Source organism: Tauraco erythrolophus, chromosome 1 (assembly GCF_009769465.1).
Source record: "Tauraco erythrolophus isolate bTauEry1 chromosome 1, bTauEry1.pri, whole genome shotgun sequence".
NCBI classification, from domain to species: domain Eukaryota; kingdom Metazoa; phylum Chordata; class Aves; order Musophagiformes; family Musophagidae; genus Tauraco; species Tauraco erythrolophus.
In genome coordinates this window covers 124,296,953-124,315,509 of record NC_141465.1, presented here as the reverse complement: position 1 = coordinate 124,315,509, position 18,557 = coordinate 124,296,953, and the positions used below count along the sequence as shown (strand labels likewise).

Sequence of the window (18,557 nt, the reverse complement as noted above, 5' to 3'; positions counted from 1 at the left end):
ATCCAGGCCAGTTTGGAACATCTCCAGAGAATGAGACTCCACAACCTCTCTGGGCAGCCTGTTCCAGTGTTCTGTTACCCTTACTGGGAAGAAGTTCTTCCTCATGTTTAAGCAGAACCTCCTATGTTCCAGCTTATATCCATTTCCCCTTGTCCTATCATTGGATGCCAGTGAGAAGAGCCTGGCTCCATCCTCATGACAGTCACCCTTTACGTATTTATAAACATTAATGAGGTCCCCCCTCGGTCTCCTCTTCTTCAAGCTAAAGAGACCCAGCTCCCTCAGCCTTTCCTCATAAGGGAGATGCTCCACTCCCTTCATCATCTTTGTGGCCCTGCGCTGGACTCTCTCAAGCAGTTCCTTGTCCTTCTTGAACTGAGGGGCCCAGAACTGGACACAATATTCCAGATGCAGCCTCACCAGGGCAGAGTAGAGGAGGAGGAGAACCTCTCTTGACCTACTAACCACACCCCTTCTAATACACCCCAGGATGCCATTGGCCTTCTTGGCCACAAGGGCACATTGCTGGCTCATGGTCATCCTGCTGTCCACCAGGACCCCCAGGTCCCTTTCCCCTGTGCTGTTCCCCAACAGTTCAGTCCCCAACTTGTACTGGTACATGGGGTTGTTCTTACCCAGATCAAGACTCTACACTTGCCCTTGTTGTATTTCATTAAATTTCTCCCCGCCCAACTCTCCAGCCTGTCCAGGTCTCTCTGAATGGCAGCACAGCCTTCAGGTGTGTCAGCCACTCCTCCCAGTTTAGTGTCATCAGCAAAAAAAGCTGATCTAGTTGAAGATGCCCCTGCTTATTGTAGGGGGCTTGGACTAGATGACCTTTAAAGATCTCTTCCAACCCAAACCATTCTATGGTTCTGTAATTTGAGTTGTCTCAAACAGCTGCCTGGCAGCAGATCCCACCACACCTTCTTCAGCTGCTTTGATGTGGGATCAGGTTGTGCACTGAACAGATGAGACGGCTCTTCTGTTTTCTGCTACTAAAGAGAGGGAAAGTACATTTTATTTCCCTGTCTTTATTCCTTAGCTCAGCTGGTCTAGTGTGTGAGTCCTTAAATGTGTCATGTGTCTTCTCCACATGAGTAAGGGATCTGGCCCTCTACATCTGATACGTTTCCTGATATCATTAATTATACTGTACACCCAAACAAACAGAAATAGGTAAGTAATCTTTTTATTTTCACTCCTTAGACAACTTCTTTTTTTTTTGTTTTGATGCTCCAAAGGCCCCTTTTTCCTTCCTCAAAGAAGTGAAAAGTTCTATTCAACTTGGGTCAAACAGCAAAATCTTCGTTCAACTTGAATTGAAACAGTTTTGTTTTCCTGGAAAGATTTTTCTTTCTTGCTATTCTTTACTATTACAAAGCTGAGACAAATTTCAAAACAAAACTTTGTTTCCTAGTGAAAAAACAAACCATTTCAGTTATTTTGAAAATGTCCAGATATGCCTGCCTGGCTGTCTCATGTCCAAAACCACTTGCTACATTTCACAAGTTTTGGTAAAAAGTTTTGGTTGATCCAAAGCTGTACTTTTTTTTCTGCAAGGAAAGTCTGTGACCAAGAATTTCATCACACTATCCAGAAAAATGCCCTTTATCTGCCTTATCCCAAAGCACCCTGGAAATCATGACTGCAAGGCTTCCCCCGAGATGTTTATGTAATTAAAAGGTAACTTGTAGAAACTTTGCAATGGATTAAACGCAGGAAAGAAATCTTGCCTGGTTATCACGACAGATCTGTGGATATTGTGTTTAATCCAAGGACCAAGACCGGTAAGGGAGACACTTGGTGCAGGATGGGACCCAGACCCATCCAGCAGAACAAGCCATGCTGACTGCACCCCTGCAGAGGAGGAAGCCTGGCAGAGGATGCCTTAGTGTCCTCATCCCTCTTCCAAAGGCCTGGCCAAGAGGCACGGAGGCCAGACAGTATCTGTGCATGGGGCATATCCTGGTTATTGTTTCTCGGCTTCAGCCAGGTCCTGCCCTGGGAAATGCAAATCCAGAACTGTGACTCTGAGCTTTAGGCAGCTTTTGCAACCCCTCTTTTCCATTTCCCCTGCTCCCATACAGCCCGCAGCCTGGCACTGTGTCCCAGGAGTACAGCCCAGCACCCGACCCTTTCTGACAAGGAGTGGTGTAAGGATAAGCTGTTCAAAACTGTTCCTGTGCCTACTCTAACCGTTTGGCTAAGGAAAAAAAAAAACACTTTTGCTAATACTTGTTACAGCTAGGGATAAAGTTTGCTATCTCTCGGCACGTTTGGTAACTATTTACTTAACTAAATGGTGAAAAAGAGAAGCCTCAATTCTCCAGAGTTGCCTCCCTCAGCTTGTTTATCACTGTGTTGCAACGGCTCTGTGGTTGTGAAATCTCAAGCTGAAAACTCAAAAGGAAATTTCTAGTGACAAGCTTTCCTTGAGGCTGTAAACAAATAGAATTCATTAAGAGGAAGGAAGAGAAGCAGAAAACATCAAAAATTAACACATGCGCGCACGCGCGTGCACACACACACACTCACGTGCACACATACATGCTGCTTTTTCAGAACTGTGCTGAGAAAAAAAAAACACCTTCATGCCAGTTTTTTTTTTTTCCCAAGGATAAACAGCTTGATTTAATGCTCCCTGCAGTCAGTAGGAAGCTGAGCTTTCTCAGACTGCAACAGAAGTCGGATTGTAGTTTTAGGCAGCCTCTTTCGTCTGCCATGTCCTGAAAGTGCTTTACCTTTTCTACACCTGCTTGTACAAACTCCATAACACGGACCTCTAGGAGTTCTCAGGTGTTTACTAACAGACAACGTATTTGCTTAAAAGAAAAAGAATGAATAATGAATCAAAAAGAAGCCTGAGCCAACTGTACTAATGGCTTTTCACCTGTAGCACCAAGAACTTGTATATTCTGGCTTCGTATTAAAAAGCGTGCTGATTAAACCATAATATTATGTTTTGATGTAGCCTACAGCTGAATGAATTACTGGCAGGAAACGCAGCTCATGAATTCAATCAAAAATCCTTGCCTTTGTCACAGCCGCTTCCTGTCCGTCTTTTAAACATCTGCTTCTCTTGCTCACGACAGAAAAAGTCTTTGTTAAAATAACAAGCATTCGCCAACCCTTCCCTCGAATAAAGTGCACAGTTTCTCAATGAAACACACTTTCCTCCCCACTTCAAGTTTATTTTACATATCTTTAATAGCTTCCTCGTACTCCTCTCTTTCTTTCCACTTTGAAATGCTGGAAAACCTCAAGCTGACAAAAGAAGGCACTTCCAAAGCACGAGCTCATGCTGCCCCCGGACTTTCTGCCTACGGGACCCAGCGTTTGGGACGGTTTGCTGCAATCCCTGCCAAGAATCTCTCCAGCTCCTTAAATGGAAGCCACTTCCTCCCCAAGGAGGCCAAGCAGCCGTCCAGTGTCCTGGGGCAGAGATGTTTCTCCAGCCTCCTCGCTCTCCCATGTGTGTGGATGAAGCTGCAGCTGGGATGAGCACAAGCTTACGGGAAGCATCACCGATCCTTTCTCATCAGCCCTGGAGCATCGCAGCTCCTCCTGGCCAGACGGTCAGGCTAGGAGAGACAGCAAGAGCAACTCCTTTCTTAACTTTCCATTTCCAGTCACTGCAATGACTGCCCCGTGGCATCTCGGGTCCAGGCTATTTAATCAGCTATTTGTGCAAGTGATGGATATCAGCTGTGCAGCCCCCTCCTGCTGTCCTTGAATGTCTCACAAATCCACAATCAACACGCTGGTGTTTATGTGCATGTTTGGCATTATCAGCAACTCTGCATTTCTTTACAAGCTTCTACAGGGAAGAACACCAGTCCTGCAGTGAAATTTTAAATCCTTACTTTGAAGTAAACCTCTTTCTTTGCTAATTACTTCTTAATAATTAATTACCTACTTTCTGTAGTTCTTCTGAAAGCGCTCGGGGTGTTCAGTTCTAAACTCGACAATCCATTGCCCAGCACCAAAATGCAGCTAACTCTGTGGTGAAGCCTAAGAGTTGTCTAACAAACCTTAATAGTGCCCAAAAAACTCAACAGTCAAGGCATTAGGCTGGAAAGTTGAGGGCTCCAGAAGAAGCAGAAGCTGTATGAGAAAGAACCAGTGGTATCTCCATGGGTTTGGCTGAAATATCACTCACACCGTGTGCCACCCTGTGCCTCTTCCTAAAGCCATGCGAGGGAGGACGACCCTGAGTGACTGAAGTGGTCAGGCTATGGGCAGACAGCTGTCTTGCGAGAAGTGGAGTTGAAGTATTCTTCCCCATTCTGAGGAGCTGCAAAAAACGAGCCAGTTCAATTAGCACATTTTCATGGTTTTTTGCATCATGCGAACTTTCAAAATGTGAGACATTGCTTGCAAGTGACTGAAAGCTAAGATTGCATATTAAATAGGCTGATGACAGGAGCAGAAGATGATTAGGAGTACTTGCATGATGCTTTTACAATGCTCAAATAACTATTTTTTTTCATTTCCAATTTTCCACTGTATGCTTTTTTATATATATATTTTTAATGTAATAATTGTTGAGAAGAAATTGCAGAAGAAATTGCAGAAGAAATTCACTTTTGATTTGATTCTTCACTATGTTACAGCTTCACCTCATGATCCCAGTGTTATATCTAAATAAAAGTGATGTAAATGAGGGTTATCCTAAACTTAAGAATTCCTGCTGTGGGTCAGCCCAAGGTCAGTCTGTCCCAGTGTCCCATCTCCAGCTTGGGCTGACAGCAGGTACACGGGGGAGAGGATGGGAATGGAGTAAATATATAGGAATAAATCCTTTGTATTTTCCACCTGTTGCCAGCTGTTTGTAGCTTAGGGATCTCCTGAGACAGATCTGGAGTGTTGGCATTTCATGGCTGTCGATGGATTTTTCTTCCTGAGCTATGTTTAATTGCTTTTTACCTTGCAAATCTTTAGCATGTACAGCATCATGCGGTACCAAGTTCCACAGTTTAACTGTGACTGCTCCCTCTGCCTGTCTGGAGCCCAGCACCATCTCGTCATATGGGATCCCATAGGTCTTGTATTGAAAGAAACAGCCCAAATTGCTTCCTGTCGACTCGCTGGAGGGCGTTCATGGTTGTCAGCACCTCTGTCGTATCCTTTCACGTATTCCCTTTTCTGACCAGGGAGTCCCAAACATAGAATCATAGAATCGTTTAGGTTGGAAGAGACACTGAAGATCATCGAGTTCGAACAACTAGAAATTGTACTATACTTTGGGTTATCCATGTAACTTTGATATCTTTTTATTTGTAATATATCTTTTCTGAGAAGGAAAGGCAGAACTAGTGAATTCATACGGCTCTGTTTTTCCTCTTTTTTCCTTTTTTGATTGGTTTTGTGCTGCTATCAGGGAACAAGCTGCAGTTTTCACAGAGCTATTACAACTCTGGGATCTCATTCCTGAACAGACACAGCTAACTCACAGTCTATCAACTGGCATCTACAGTTAGGAATTCTTCCCATGCACAACACTCCACATTTATCTAAATTAATCTCGTCTGCTCTTTTATTGCCTCACTCCCAACTATAGTGAGTGCCTTCTGCAAGCCTTTGCAGTCAACTTTCATTTTTATTACCCTTAATAGCTTATTATCAATAGCAAACATTGCCACCTCGCTATCCACCCTCTTTTCCAGATCGTGGGAGATAAGAGCTGACTCCAATTCTGCCCTGAGCCATTTCTTCCCTTGTCCCAGTTATAGTGACAAACTCATACTTCTACTGGCAGAACTCGTTTCGCTTGTGGAAAGAGATTTTTCAATGCCAGTACAGCTTTAGCAGGTGTGTCCACACTAGGAATACTTTGCCAGATTAATCTGATGGTATTTTTGTACCACTACAAAAAAAAAAACTCTCTTATGGTTTACAAGCATCCCTTGGATACAGTATGAGAACTGAGAGCAGAGTGCATCCTTCCAAAAACAAGCAGGGCGTTTAAGTAAGGAGACATCAAGGCACTACATAACTTTGGATGTTTAACCTTGGGGTCTAAATCAGGAGGGTAGTTTCTACTAGTCGATGAGAAAGGAACTCCTCCTGGGCTATAAATTAAGCAAGAAGAAATGGAGCTGACAGTGAATGTAGGAGCGTTATTATTTTCTATAAGTAAATAAGCAGACAGTTGCTGTCAGAGCTTCTGCTGCACATCCCCACACGGCCACATTAAGATTTCTGTGGTGGCCCATACAACTGTGGTAGTGAATTTTAATAGGTACTTGGAGGGCATCTGAAAACCAGTTACTTAAGATCTGCAATATCTTTCTGTTCCAGTTGACCCAAGCTGGGACACTTCTCGAGCATCTCATTTTCATGCCCCCTTCAGTATTTGGCCTCCAAGGGGTGTGGGGCAGCTGACTGAGTGCAAATGCATGCATATGAAAAATCCCAGACAATAGCAACTCGACTTTAAGAGAGAAATAACAATAAGAGACAGGATGGACCAAGATGGGAGCCAGGGCCACTGCCTTTTCACCTGCTGAACTGCAACAAGAGGTCTTGCCGGAGGGGGGGGGGGGGGGGGGGGGGGGGGGGGGGGGGGGGGGGGGTGGGGCGGGGGTTGGTCTGCTGGATGCTGCTGGTAAGAAGATCACAGTTCACCAGTTGGTGTCAGGGCAGGAGGCTGACTCACACAGTGGTGGCGTGAGGTGAAGCATGAGCCAGTTGCATACACCTGGAACCCAGGCTCCTGAGACCTGGCAAGATTGGAGCCTCCCACCCTGCCTTTTTTTTCCAAAAAAGACATTAAATGCAATTAGCAGGCAGCAGATTTCAAGCAAACCAAAGTAACCCAGTGCAAATTAAACAGTGGAGCTCATTGCCATCAACTGTTGCAGAGGCCAGAAGTTAAAACAGCAATTAGACAAACTGGTGGGGGGAAAGTGCATTGCAATTACTAAACACAAAGATACCATCTCTGGCCGAGGAACTCCCAGCCCTGTGATTGCACTGGGAAAAGGCCTGTGCCATGTTTGCCTGTTTTCATATATTCTTCCTCCAGCATCCACTCCTGGCCAGAACTAGGACAGGATCCTGGACTTGACATACCCCTTTCAGACCCAGTATAGTTGTTCTTCAGTCATGTGTAAAAGTCCTGAGGCTCATTCTACAATTGTGTGTGCCCTACTCCAAGAAACCCCTCTTGCTTTTGATTTTGAAGGCTTGACAAACAGACCCAGCAAAGTAAGCTCCACAAAATCTTATTTGTCTAATGCACAAGGTCCTAGATATATCAGTCCTGCCAGCGTTTCTCCTTCCCTACTGTTCCTGCACTGTATATCACCTGATTGAGAAAGCAATGCAAGCCACCAGACTAAAAACTGTGCAGTGCCAGGGCAAACATGGGAGATTTAGAGAACGCAAGAGTTTGGCCTGTTCTACTAGATGTGATTATGCCAGCCTGGGGTTGAGAGAGGACTACTCAGATTAAAGAATTACCTTACTCTGGCCTCTCTATTGAGCATCTGTTTTGCCTCACTAATTGTTTAATGCCAGAAACTAATTTAGTTTTAAATGATCTTTAATATCATGCATTTTAAAAAAGGCTATGAAGCTCCTACGCTTCACAATTGCAACTTGACTCCCAATTCCCATCTGTCTCCTATTAAAAAAAAACAGCCTAGATAATCTACAGTCACATGTGGAAAGAGATATGAAAAACTAGTGAAGATGATAGACCGTGGACCACCAAGCAGTCAATAGTATCTTAACAGTACTTGTCTAAGCCGATGGCTAGTTTAAGGAATGACTGAATGGAGAGGAGATAAGATGAATGGATAGGACCAACTATGTGCATTAACAAAATGAAACTCCATTTAGCAAGGTGTAGAGGGTGACTTGCTTCACTGCAAGGCCACTCCAAAACTCCATATCATTATTTAAGGCATCAATTGCATGGGCAATCGTGCCCTCAGATGCTCATCCTAAGTATCTGAATGAAATATGCCAGGACATGCATAGAGACATGCCAAGTAGACATGCCAGGAGTAGTTTGGACGAGACAGGACACCTGTACACGATGAAGTGCAGACTGACGTACCATCTAGATGCACTGCTGCCTTGCAAGCATGCACTCCGGCAGGGACTTCAGGTGAGCTTTATCAATGGGGTGAATGTGAGCAGCTCCAGGGATATCCTACAGACCTGAGCTTGTGTGGTCTGGGGAGAGCAGATGCAGGTAGACCAGAGTGCAACAGCTGGATCCCCCAGCAGTAATCCTGCAGGGTGGAGGCTCTGGGCTTGGACAACAGCCAGGGATGTGGTAGAAAAACCCTGGAGTCAAGGAGCTCTGCAGCCAGAGATGTGGTAGAAAAGCCTTGGAGTCAAAGGGCTCAGTGACTTTCAACTCAGCCCATGCTGCTCAAACACTCAGGTGGCCCAGTGCTGCCCCATTGACTTCAGGCCACTAGAGAAACCTTTTGCACCCTCAGGAGGTCTCCCACAACCACGTGTCCCCACAACCTGACACAGCCCCTCGCCTACAGCCCACAGAGCTTTGCCTTCCCTGGAGACATCACACTACGCTGACTGCCGAGGGGGAGGAAAAGAAACCTGTATAGTAGAAGGAGAAAAGGCTGGATTTCTGATCCACAGCTTCCAGGAGAGATGGGACAGGTGCAGAGAGGCAGACCATGTAAAAAATCTGCTGCTGAAGCACAGCACCTTGCAATATCTTCCACCAGGAACTGTGGAGCTCCCTTTGCTGTTGCTAGGGCCCAGGGTGCCTGTTGCTGCTGTTGCTTCTCTAAATAAAATTTCAATTCCAGGATAAACCAAGCAAGTAGTGGTCACTTTTTAGGTAAATCTTCCCTTCATCCCCTGAACACACAGAGAAACAAAGGATGTCCCCATCCACCTGCTGCTCGGCTGGCCCGAAACCAGTAAGCAAGCTTGCCCGGTAGAAGGCAGCTGAGGAAGAGCTCCATGGTGGCAGGCAGGGACCGTCCCTGGCTGCAACCTGAGGCTGGCTGGCTGTGGAGCAAATGGGAGCTTTCTGCAGACACACAGCCGGTTCCTCACGCCGGGAGGATCACAGGCGATTTCTGTGTTTGGAGAATTCCACCGCGTATAATTATTCCTTTGATCATGTTAAAAGAGCAGCCACCGCGTGCTTGAATCGTGGCTTTGCTGTGAATTACCGATTTGGACAGGGAAAGGAGGCTGTGAGAACAGCTGGTCCAAGGAACGGGCCTCTCTGACAAGTTCCTCTTTTATTCTTCTTTTTTTAAAAAAAAAAAATTGTACATATTTCAACCAAACTGTGCTGCTGTCAGGACAAGCAAATCATTCCAGGAACTGCTTTCATTATCGTTAGCAAAGTGGAAGTCCTGTGCCGTGTTTGCTTTGGGCCCAGGCAGCTGCCCAGAGACTGCACTTCAAAGGTCTCTCCTCAGCTCACATCGCAGCACCACCCCGGTTTCCCAGCCACAGCCTCCTCCAGCTCGGGACCTGCTTCTCCTTTCATTTCTCCGCTCAGTTTATGCTCACCAAACATCAGCACGCTCGGTCATGTGCAAGTATTGCAGCAGAAAATGAAGTGTCTAAGGCAGCTGACTTTCATTACCTCGCTGAGCTGCTAATCCAAGAGGACAATGTGTAGCTAGCAAGTGGCGAAAATTGGGCTTTATAGGAAAAAAAACTGGATTTTCCTAGAGGATGAGGAAAGCTTCCTTCTGGGGCATTCACCGATGTCCAAAGGACTCAGGGCCAACTGAAGGTCGAATGCTACTGAGACCCTGTGTGCAACCTAGTCAGGAGTCAAGATCTTAAGTCCCATCATCATCTCACACCACAGTCTATCCCAGGTAAACACTGAGATACAAAAAGATGAGCCTGGCTTTGGTGTGCAATGTTTCATTCCGTACCGAACCAGAGTATTCAGTGATGGGAACGGGAAGAATTTGGTGGCTCTGGCTCTGAGGGCTTGCCCAGTAACCTCACAGCTGGCGTTTGTACCACCAAGGCTTGTGTCTGACACTGGCGCTCGCTACACACAGCCACTGCAGAAGAGTAAACCAGAGACAGGGGAGCGTTGCAGCTTGAGTACGCCCAAATGCTGAGCTAGGCTGGGTTTGACAAAGTAGCACTGGCTCCATCCAGCTCTTTGGGGGGTTCAGAGGCTGCCTTCACTTTTTGCTGTCTACCAACCCTGCTGTGGTGGAGCATAAATCTGCTTCGTGGCCGTGTTTGAGCAGCTTTGCATCCCAAATGCCAGGGGGTCTCCCTGGGCTGACAGGCACATGAGCTCCAAAGCCGCTGTGGCCTGTGCTACAGTCAGATCGCTACGGACACTGCTCTGCTACTGTGCCAGCTCCCGGCTTATATTGACTCCAGTAATTAATTGCTTTTTCTATTTTTAAATATGAAAGGGTCTCTGTTTGGCTGTCAAGTGCGGTTATCGCAGGCATGAAAGAGCCAGTTTTCAGCCAGAATTTATCCAGAGGTTGTTTGGGATTTGTAGAGTAGATCTAGGGGCTGCGTTTCTCTCCCGAGAGCAGTTCCTCTGGGGTTTTGGGTAGATTTGCCAAGTCTCCCATAACTCCAGCCTCCCTTTCCCTGCAGCTTTAGGGCTGGGATGGAGCGCCGCAGCCCCGGGTGCTACCTCGGCTGGGCTAGCCGGAGCTCTGCCTTGAAAAGTGAATCCTTCCTGCTCATAAATCACGTTTACTGGAAGGGGCAAAGTAGGTGCATTTCCTCTCTTTGTGCCTGACTCCACTTGAGACCCAAGAAGGCATCGTCCTCCTGATCTGGGTAATGTCCAGATGTGAGGAGGCAGCACAGGTCCCAGCCAGTGTCATAGCAACACCTGCTTGTCTTTACTGAGACAAGATCCCAGCCACCTCTAGGGACAGAGGTTTAAACTGTATTTTTTCTAATGGGATAGAGACAAATGTAAGTCAGGAACATGAAAGTAATAGTAGAAGCAAGGCCAGGCTGCCAGTGTGACCTGGGGTGGCTGGAGGCTGCGATGGGGACAGCCACAGCAGCACAGGAGCGAGGTAAAGCCTTCACAGCATCTCCCTCCCTGTTGCTGTTTATTCAAAATGCTACTTGGGCAAGTAGTTAAGGGTATTTCTGTCCTATAAATTAAAACACTAGTGAGTTTTACCTATTTTTTTTATTTATCTTGACTTGCAAAGTGAGTTGACAATGCTGAGTTTCTCTGTCTGGATGAGCACTGACCTCGCTGCACTGCTGCACCGCAGCACGCTGGCTATGGCCATGGGTTAACACCTCCACCCTCTGAGGTGTGGGGTGGCATAAGCCATGGTGCTTGCTGGGTTACAAACCATCAGCTGATGGCTCAGGGATCTGAGTGTGTTCAAGTCACAGAAAAGCTGGCCAGGACTTCTCATCAGGCTGTTATGGCATGCCCCACTATGGTGACCAAACCAGCTTCTCCTGGCAAGGTTCTGTAGTGCCAGCTAGGTCTCACCATGGACATTCATCCGACACCACCTTTCAGCTGCTGCTATTCTCACTCAGCCGCTTGTTACCTAAAATGCCTTTCTGGAAGCAGCTGCAAGTGGCTGTACCGCCACCAAGGAAAGGGCTGAGGTTAAATCAGGTTTGCTAGCTCGTGTTAGCCAAACCCAACGGAAGACCGGCTCATTTTTGCTAAACAGCTGTGGCTATTTAAGCTATTACCACTCTGGATGCTTGACTCTGTTGGAGTCATGGCCCTTGTGGCAGAACCAGTTGGAGAAAACAAGCAAACGTGCCTTGGGCTTCCCAGTTCGCTGCCTGGCATCTTAGCATGAAGCAGCCTCTATATGTTCGTCTCAGCCCTGGGCTGCTGGGATGCCTGTGGCTTGGGTACGTGTTGCTTTCTGGGAGGCTGAGGAGGAATAATCCAGCCAAAAAAGGGAGATGGATGGCACTGCAGTGCAAATTCCTGGAGCTAGACTTTCAGAGGAAGGGTGGTACTCAAGGGGCTACTCAAACAACCCAGATCCAACGTTTCTCCTTCGCTCAGCCTAGTATTAGGGGAAAGACAGGCAACAGAGTCACAGTTGAGCTGTCAGGACGTCACAGGGACATCCGTGGTCTGCACAGGTACCCCCCATTTGTGCATGTCACGTTATGATTCCCTGGAACACACCCGAGGGCTCCCACCAACCAGAGCAGGCTGCAAGGCTCTCACAAGGCTTTTGCAATATAATGGGAGAGAATTCCTCCTTTCTTTCTGGGAAATTTGGCAGGGATAGGAAACCAGACATGCCACGAAAGCAGTGATCAAATAGTTTTCTTAATCACGGTTCACTTTGTAAGAGCTCCAGCAAGCTCCTGCATTTTGCTGACTGTTTTGGAGGGCTGGTATTGGTATTGCTCTGAAATCTGGAAAAAACACCCAGCAAGTAAATATGCATATTTCTTGAGTTACATGCAGTACAAAGGATGTCTCCAGTGTGACAGCGTGTGGTACCTCTCTCTACTCCCATCTGCACAAACTGGGAGGGATTCCCACACCAGGCAGGGGAGACTCACGGCCTCGCATTTTCTCTTTGCCTCCCCCTGACTGTTGAGATGAAGCAGGCGTTGAGATAGCAGTCCTTACATTTTTTCACTGAGTTGAATACTTCCTTTCCAAGACACTTACACACCGACTCCTGCAGAAGCCAAAGCCAACAGTGTACTAATACCTGCGCAGCACCGCTGAGAAAAAGGTCAAAATCAGCCTCACTGTATCACTCATGCTCCCTGTCTGAGGAACTGAAGGTAGTCTTAAAGATTATGTTAGGGCTTTTGGAGATTTATGATATAATTCCAGGCTGTCTATGGGCTTTCCCCCCACCTTGTCTAGCTGCCTACAAATTATAATAAATTGGAAACACTGAATGCCTGAATATCCAATATCCAGAGTCCCTGACACAGCGATGGCTGATGTTTGGAGTTTCACTTCTCCAAGTGAGTAATGTCAATGTGTGTGACCACGGTCAATTAATCACCGTGACAAAGACCCAGCTATAGTGACTGGGGACAGGAATATATCAAACCCCAAAGGTTTAATCCTAGATGCATTTCTCTGCTCTGATTTCATGATGTTAAACTATCATAAAATGGGAGAGCTGACTCTAGGGGCTGGAGACTGTGATTCTGTTATTGATCTGCTCCTCCTTGTCTCCTCACTGGATTTTTTACTGGAAACATCACAAGAGTTTTGTGGGTTTATGAGCCATGCATTTTATGAACCAATTTATGCACCATGCTCAGCTCTCAGCTGCACCACGGTAATTCTGGAGTGATTCCATTTCTTATTCAATAACAGGGCAGAGAAATCACTACAGGCTCCCAAATTTCATTCTACCTTTAGGGCTGCAGCACAGTGGTTTTCTCAAATAAATAAGAGGGTTGCAGGAAAATACAAATGTTGACTCTGCCGGGAGAATTTAACCAGCTAAACAAATTCCCAGCAATTGATCATGCTTGTAAGGTACTAGAGAGCAAAAAGTTGTGCTCCGACACAAACAAGAGCAATATTTTCAAACACGATAGCTGCATCTGAAGTGAAAAAAAAAAAAAAGTAAAAAAAGAAATCAACAACTTCGGCAGCAGCACAAAACATCCTTTGTTGCCGGACGTGAGAAAAACACTACAGTTCTAAAAAAAGCCATAGGAAGGAAGTGGAAGAACCTCAGAGGCGAGTGGGAGTGCAAAAGGAATGTGGCTGCATTTTTCCCCCTCCCTGCATGTAAGCTCGCTGTTCACAGCTGAAGGGAGAGCTGTTGGGGGAGTTTTACTATTTGGGAACTTCGCTGTTCAGAAGTGCAGTGCATATTAAAGCAATCGACTTTCCCAAGACCACTTTCTGGATGCTGTAGTGAAAAAAAAAAAAAAAACAACAAAAAAAACAACAAACACCCAAAAAGGTCTAGTAGGTTTAGCATCCAAATTCTGCTCTTGGTTCTAGTTCTGTAAGTTCTGAAGGATCTCCTTTCTGATGATTTGGGAGTACTGTGGAGCCTCTGCTCTTTGCAGCCTCCTCAGTACACACATGACTGATGAAATAAAGGAGGGAGCAAGCACTGCCAACTTCGGCACTGAAATATTCAGAGAAGCTCTGAATTATATTCCTGTAGCTCCCAAGTCGCTGAGATTGCCAAAAACCAAGCAGAAGAAAACAGAAGAGTCATTTGAAAACAATGTTGTGAAAAGGAAATCAATTTCGTATGCATTGCTGAGATTAATGGCCAGCATAAAAGAGCAAGAACGTGTGGACCGCAATCTTAGGAGGTCTTTATGTCATGCTATGGCAGAGACTTATGGGCAGAGTAACACGTACTCTCTGCTTACAATTACCTGCATCTTTAAAACACCTAAGTGTACCACTGAGCCAGACAGTAGCCCAGTGACCCACAATAAGGAATTACTTGGAAGCCACAGCTACTACTGGTAGCACGTCTCCAAAAGGCATGCATGTGCTGAGCAGTGCTTTGTGGGCCACATTCACTTAACCTGAGAAAATGTCTTATCATTTCAGCAGGAATTTGGATTTGTTGGGGAGCCAGCAGTAAGAAAATTGGAGATCTTGAAGTGAAATAGGAAAAAAAAAAGACTGAGATAGTAAAAATCTCAATATACAAGGGATTTCTTTGTTTAGTTGTTAGTGATGGTCATCATCCCACTGCCTGGCTAATTCTTGTGGTAGCTGTGAAATAGCTTAAATTTTGTTTTATGGGGGAGTGATGTAAACTCTGAAAGGCTTCACCTTTCATGCTCCCTCTTTGCAGCGGTGCAGTACGTTCCCTCTCTTCCCAAGAAGAAATATCATTTATATTTAGCATTTTTGCTCACTCGCTCTCCATTATTAATGAGCTTTGCATGAGAACATACCTTCTGTTTTGTCCTAGAGCTTGTTTGCTCCTCTGCTGCCTGCAGCCAGGCTGTGCAACTCCGTACGCCACCATAGAGAGCAAAGGCAGTCAAGGAGCACAGGGAGGACAAGGAGTAGTAGCAACGACCCTGCTGACAAGCCAGGCTAGCTGAGGGTCTGTCTTCCTCTTCCCGGGAAGGTGAGAGAGGAAGAAAACTTGCTTCTTCATAAAAAATGTCTCAGAGCCCCACATACCCCATGGCTACTCTGGCAGCCATGTTTCAGCCTCCTAGTTGCCAGAGATTTGCCGTTATCTCAGTGCTAATGTGGAGGAGCTTATCTCTGTGTCCAGTGCTTCCTGTGGGAAAGCATGAAGCCGACTGCTGCCTTGTGTTTAGCAGAACTCCTTACATTGGTGCAGAACAGGTGGGAAACCATGTCCCACTAAAAAGCTTCTCAGCCACCTCTGTGCAGCAGCAGGGAATGGGAACCTCATGTTTTTTCTCGCCGTGGGCTTCCTCCCAAGTACTGAGGCCGAGCAGGGGTCCCAAAGATGGTTTGCTCCAAGCTGAAGTTTTTAAAGTTACTTGCATGAGCCACCACAAGAGCCCCTGCGAACTGGAAATAGACCATCTTTTACAGCTCCCTGATGAGGTAGAGTAAGGCAATACCTCCATTTTACACAGGGCACTGACAGCCAAAGCAAGCTGAAAAATGTGCCTAAAGCACATGTGGGAAGTCTATGGCAGAGTAAAAGGAGCCATGACTTCCAAACTGGCAGGATAAGCTCTTTCCAACACAGGCCCTACTTCCTGTCCTTCATAACAAAGGTCTGACTCACGCCCTTGGCTCTGGGTGCTCTGCACTGACCCACTCTTCACCCAGACCTTTCTCCAGGGGTGGTCAGAGCTCTTGAGCTTTTGTGTGGACTTCTCAGTGCTGGTAGCTGACAGCAGGTCAGGGCATACCAGATGCCAGGGTGATTCCAAACATACTGATAGACAATTCCTGTGGTTCTGCTTTTTTGTTTATGCACGCAAAATGAGCTCTGACTCTTCTTCAGCTCCTTCTGCACTGAGAGACATCTGGAGACCTGATGGCCAGAGGAAGGTCCCGGAGGAATGTGTGGTTACAGCACTGAGCTGTGATTGAGGACCTGGATGCCCAGTCCTGTCTTCATCTTCCTGGCTGATCCTGAATAAACCTCAATGGACTTGATCCACAGCCCCTCTGTTATCTCTGGTTGTTTCTCTCATCTTAGTTCTGCAGCTCATCAAGGTGGGACCTGCCTCCTACAGCCTGTGGCACAGCAGGGACTCCCTCCGGGGTGGTGGCCCACCATTCGTGCTGTAATACCCAGAGTCGTAACAGGACGCCGGCTCCGTGGTGGGAGGCAACACCACGATGCTGAGAAAATTCCTCGGCGCTCCTCCCACGGCCCGTGTGCCCCAGCTCTGCCAGCAGATATCTGCAGGGAGCCTGGGCCTCCTGTGCACCGCCTTCCCCACCGCCCCTCCGCTCCCACCGCTCCCTCCGTCGTGCAGCACGGCCAGTACGACGCGCCGACGAGGACGCAGCTGTGGTGGTATAAGGCTGCTCTGCATCGCCTGCTCTTGTAGGCACGACAGCAACCAGTCAGGACAAGACTGTTCCCAGAAATCATCTGCTCTCACATTGATGAGATCAGTTTTTATGAAACAGTGTGACAAGTTAGAGCAGACGTGGTTTTCTCCGTGGGAAACGCATTGCTATTTGTCATTCATAAGATGACAGTGCGAAGAGCTGCACGCACTCTTCACCTCCGCTTTCCATGGGCGAATGGGGTGTTTTCCCCTGCACCTTCCCCCATCACCAGAGTTTATTTTTAACTCATTGACTGCCACTGTGCCTGTTTGGTGGCTTCCAGTGCTAACAACAGCTCCAAATTGGCTGTTGCAAAGCTGATTCTCAAGTTAGTACCAACCAATGTGGCTTTTGGCTCCTGCTCAGCGGCAGCGAGCGAGGTGAAAGTGCTGCAACCCATTACCCAGCCCCGGAGTCAGCCCAGGCCGGTTTTTTTGTTTGTTTTCTTTACAGCAATCTCTTGAGTGGTTGCAGAAACGCAAACAGAAAGCGGTCCTGACAGATTGAAAACAATTAGGAACGTCTCAGAGTCACTGGAGCAGAGATTTTGTTATGATAATAAAGAATGTTCTTTGCTGGTGTATTATTTTAAAAGGAGAAAATTAAAAAGAAATATATCATGAAGGAGCTGACAGTGCTCAAAACCCACATCCTGTTGTTATCCATGTGCCTGGTACTATATACCGCTGGCAGCTGTGAGATGAACTTTCCCATTAGGCCCCTTCCAAGCCCTTAACCCTGACCCAAAGGGACCTTCTTTCCCTCTTTTAAAGGGAGAGAGAGAAATCAATCTCCCTGCTGATTCAGCTGCGGGCCTCTTATGTCCAAAGAATATTAGCACTGCAAAAAGAAGGAGGAAAAAAAAGTGCAGATTGAGGTTTTTTTAATGATGCGGATCAGTGATATTTATGGACTAAGGTTCCTATCCCTGGGACCCATTCGATGCAATCAAATTACTTTCAAAAAGCATCAAAGACTCAGATTCTGAACTGAAAACCCTTGTTTGGTCTTAATTCCTTCCAGCATGCTTAGAACTAATAATTTCCAAGACCAGATTAAAGTCACGGATACTACTACTCCTAGCTCTTGTAAACTTCCTCCTGCAGGACTGCCTTGCTTGAGAACCATAGACACTTTTCTCAGGCTTTTTAACAGCTACACACATGTCTTTTTAATTTCCTAAGACAAGGCTAGTTTCTTTCAAGATGTTTCACTGACTCACCGCTATTACTGTCAAAACTCGCTTGCTCTCCCTCTTTTGCCTGTTCTTTCTCTGCGTAAAGGCTTCTAGGAATATATTAATCTGTATTTTTAAAACAGCAGCGTTTCCTTCTTCTTAGCTGCCTTCTTTTACGAAAAAAGAGAGGGAGGGGAAGAGAGAAAAAATTACAAACTCAGAAATAAAAAAGAAAGAAAGAGAATGAGAAAGAAATAAATAGAAAGAAAAGAAAGCGAAAGAGAGAAAGAAAAGGAAAAGAAAGAACTAAGAAAAGAAAGCGAAAGAGAAAAAAGAAAAGAGGGAAAAGAAGAAAGAAAGAAAGAAAGAAAGAAAGAAAGAAAGAAAGAAAGAAAGAAAGAAAGAAAGAAAGAAAGAAAAGAAAGAAAGAAAGAAAGAAAGAAGAAAGAAAGAAAGAAAGAAAGAAAGAAAGAAAGAAAGAAAGAAAGAAAGAAAGAAAGAAAGAAAAGAAGAAAGAAAGAAAGAAAAAGTCCCACCACACTTAAACGTAAAGCTCAAATCTTTTCAATCTCTGTAAAAAGCTAACAGTGCCTCATTTAGAGGCAGAAGTAAAAAGTTCACCAGAAATGCCCCCATCTGGAAACATTTACTGGCTTAAGGTATCTCTGTCTTTTGCCATGTTTCTGTGAAGTCACATTTACGAGCTGAGCCAGCCTTTCTGCTTGGATAGTCAGGATGCAGAGGCAAAAGAGACTTTAGCCCAGAGCCTTGAGGATACTCGTAGTACCTTGTAATATGCCACTGTCACAAAAATCCCGTTAGTGCAGCACTGCCTGCGAGGCGTGCTCTGGAAGAAGAGAACACTGATTTTGGGAGGTCTTGTACCCAGCCAAAGGTTTGTGTCTGGTCCTCTGC

The 18,557-nt window shown here is 46.1% G+C and overlaps 1 protein-coding gene across 1 annotated transcript in view; it reads right to left on the bottom strand.

Annotated features, from left to right (window-relative positions):
* The window catches only part of MAML2 (mastermind like transcriptional coactivator 2), a 219,361-nt gene that overhangs the window by 156,192 nt on the left and 44,612 nt on the right, over positions 1–18,557 (bottom strand). The window lies entirely within an intron of this gene.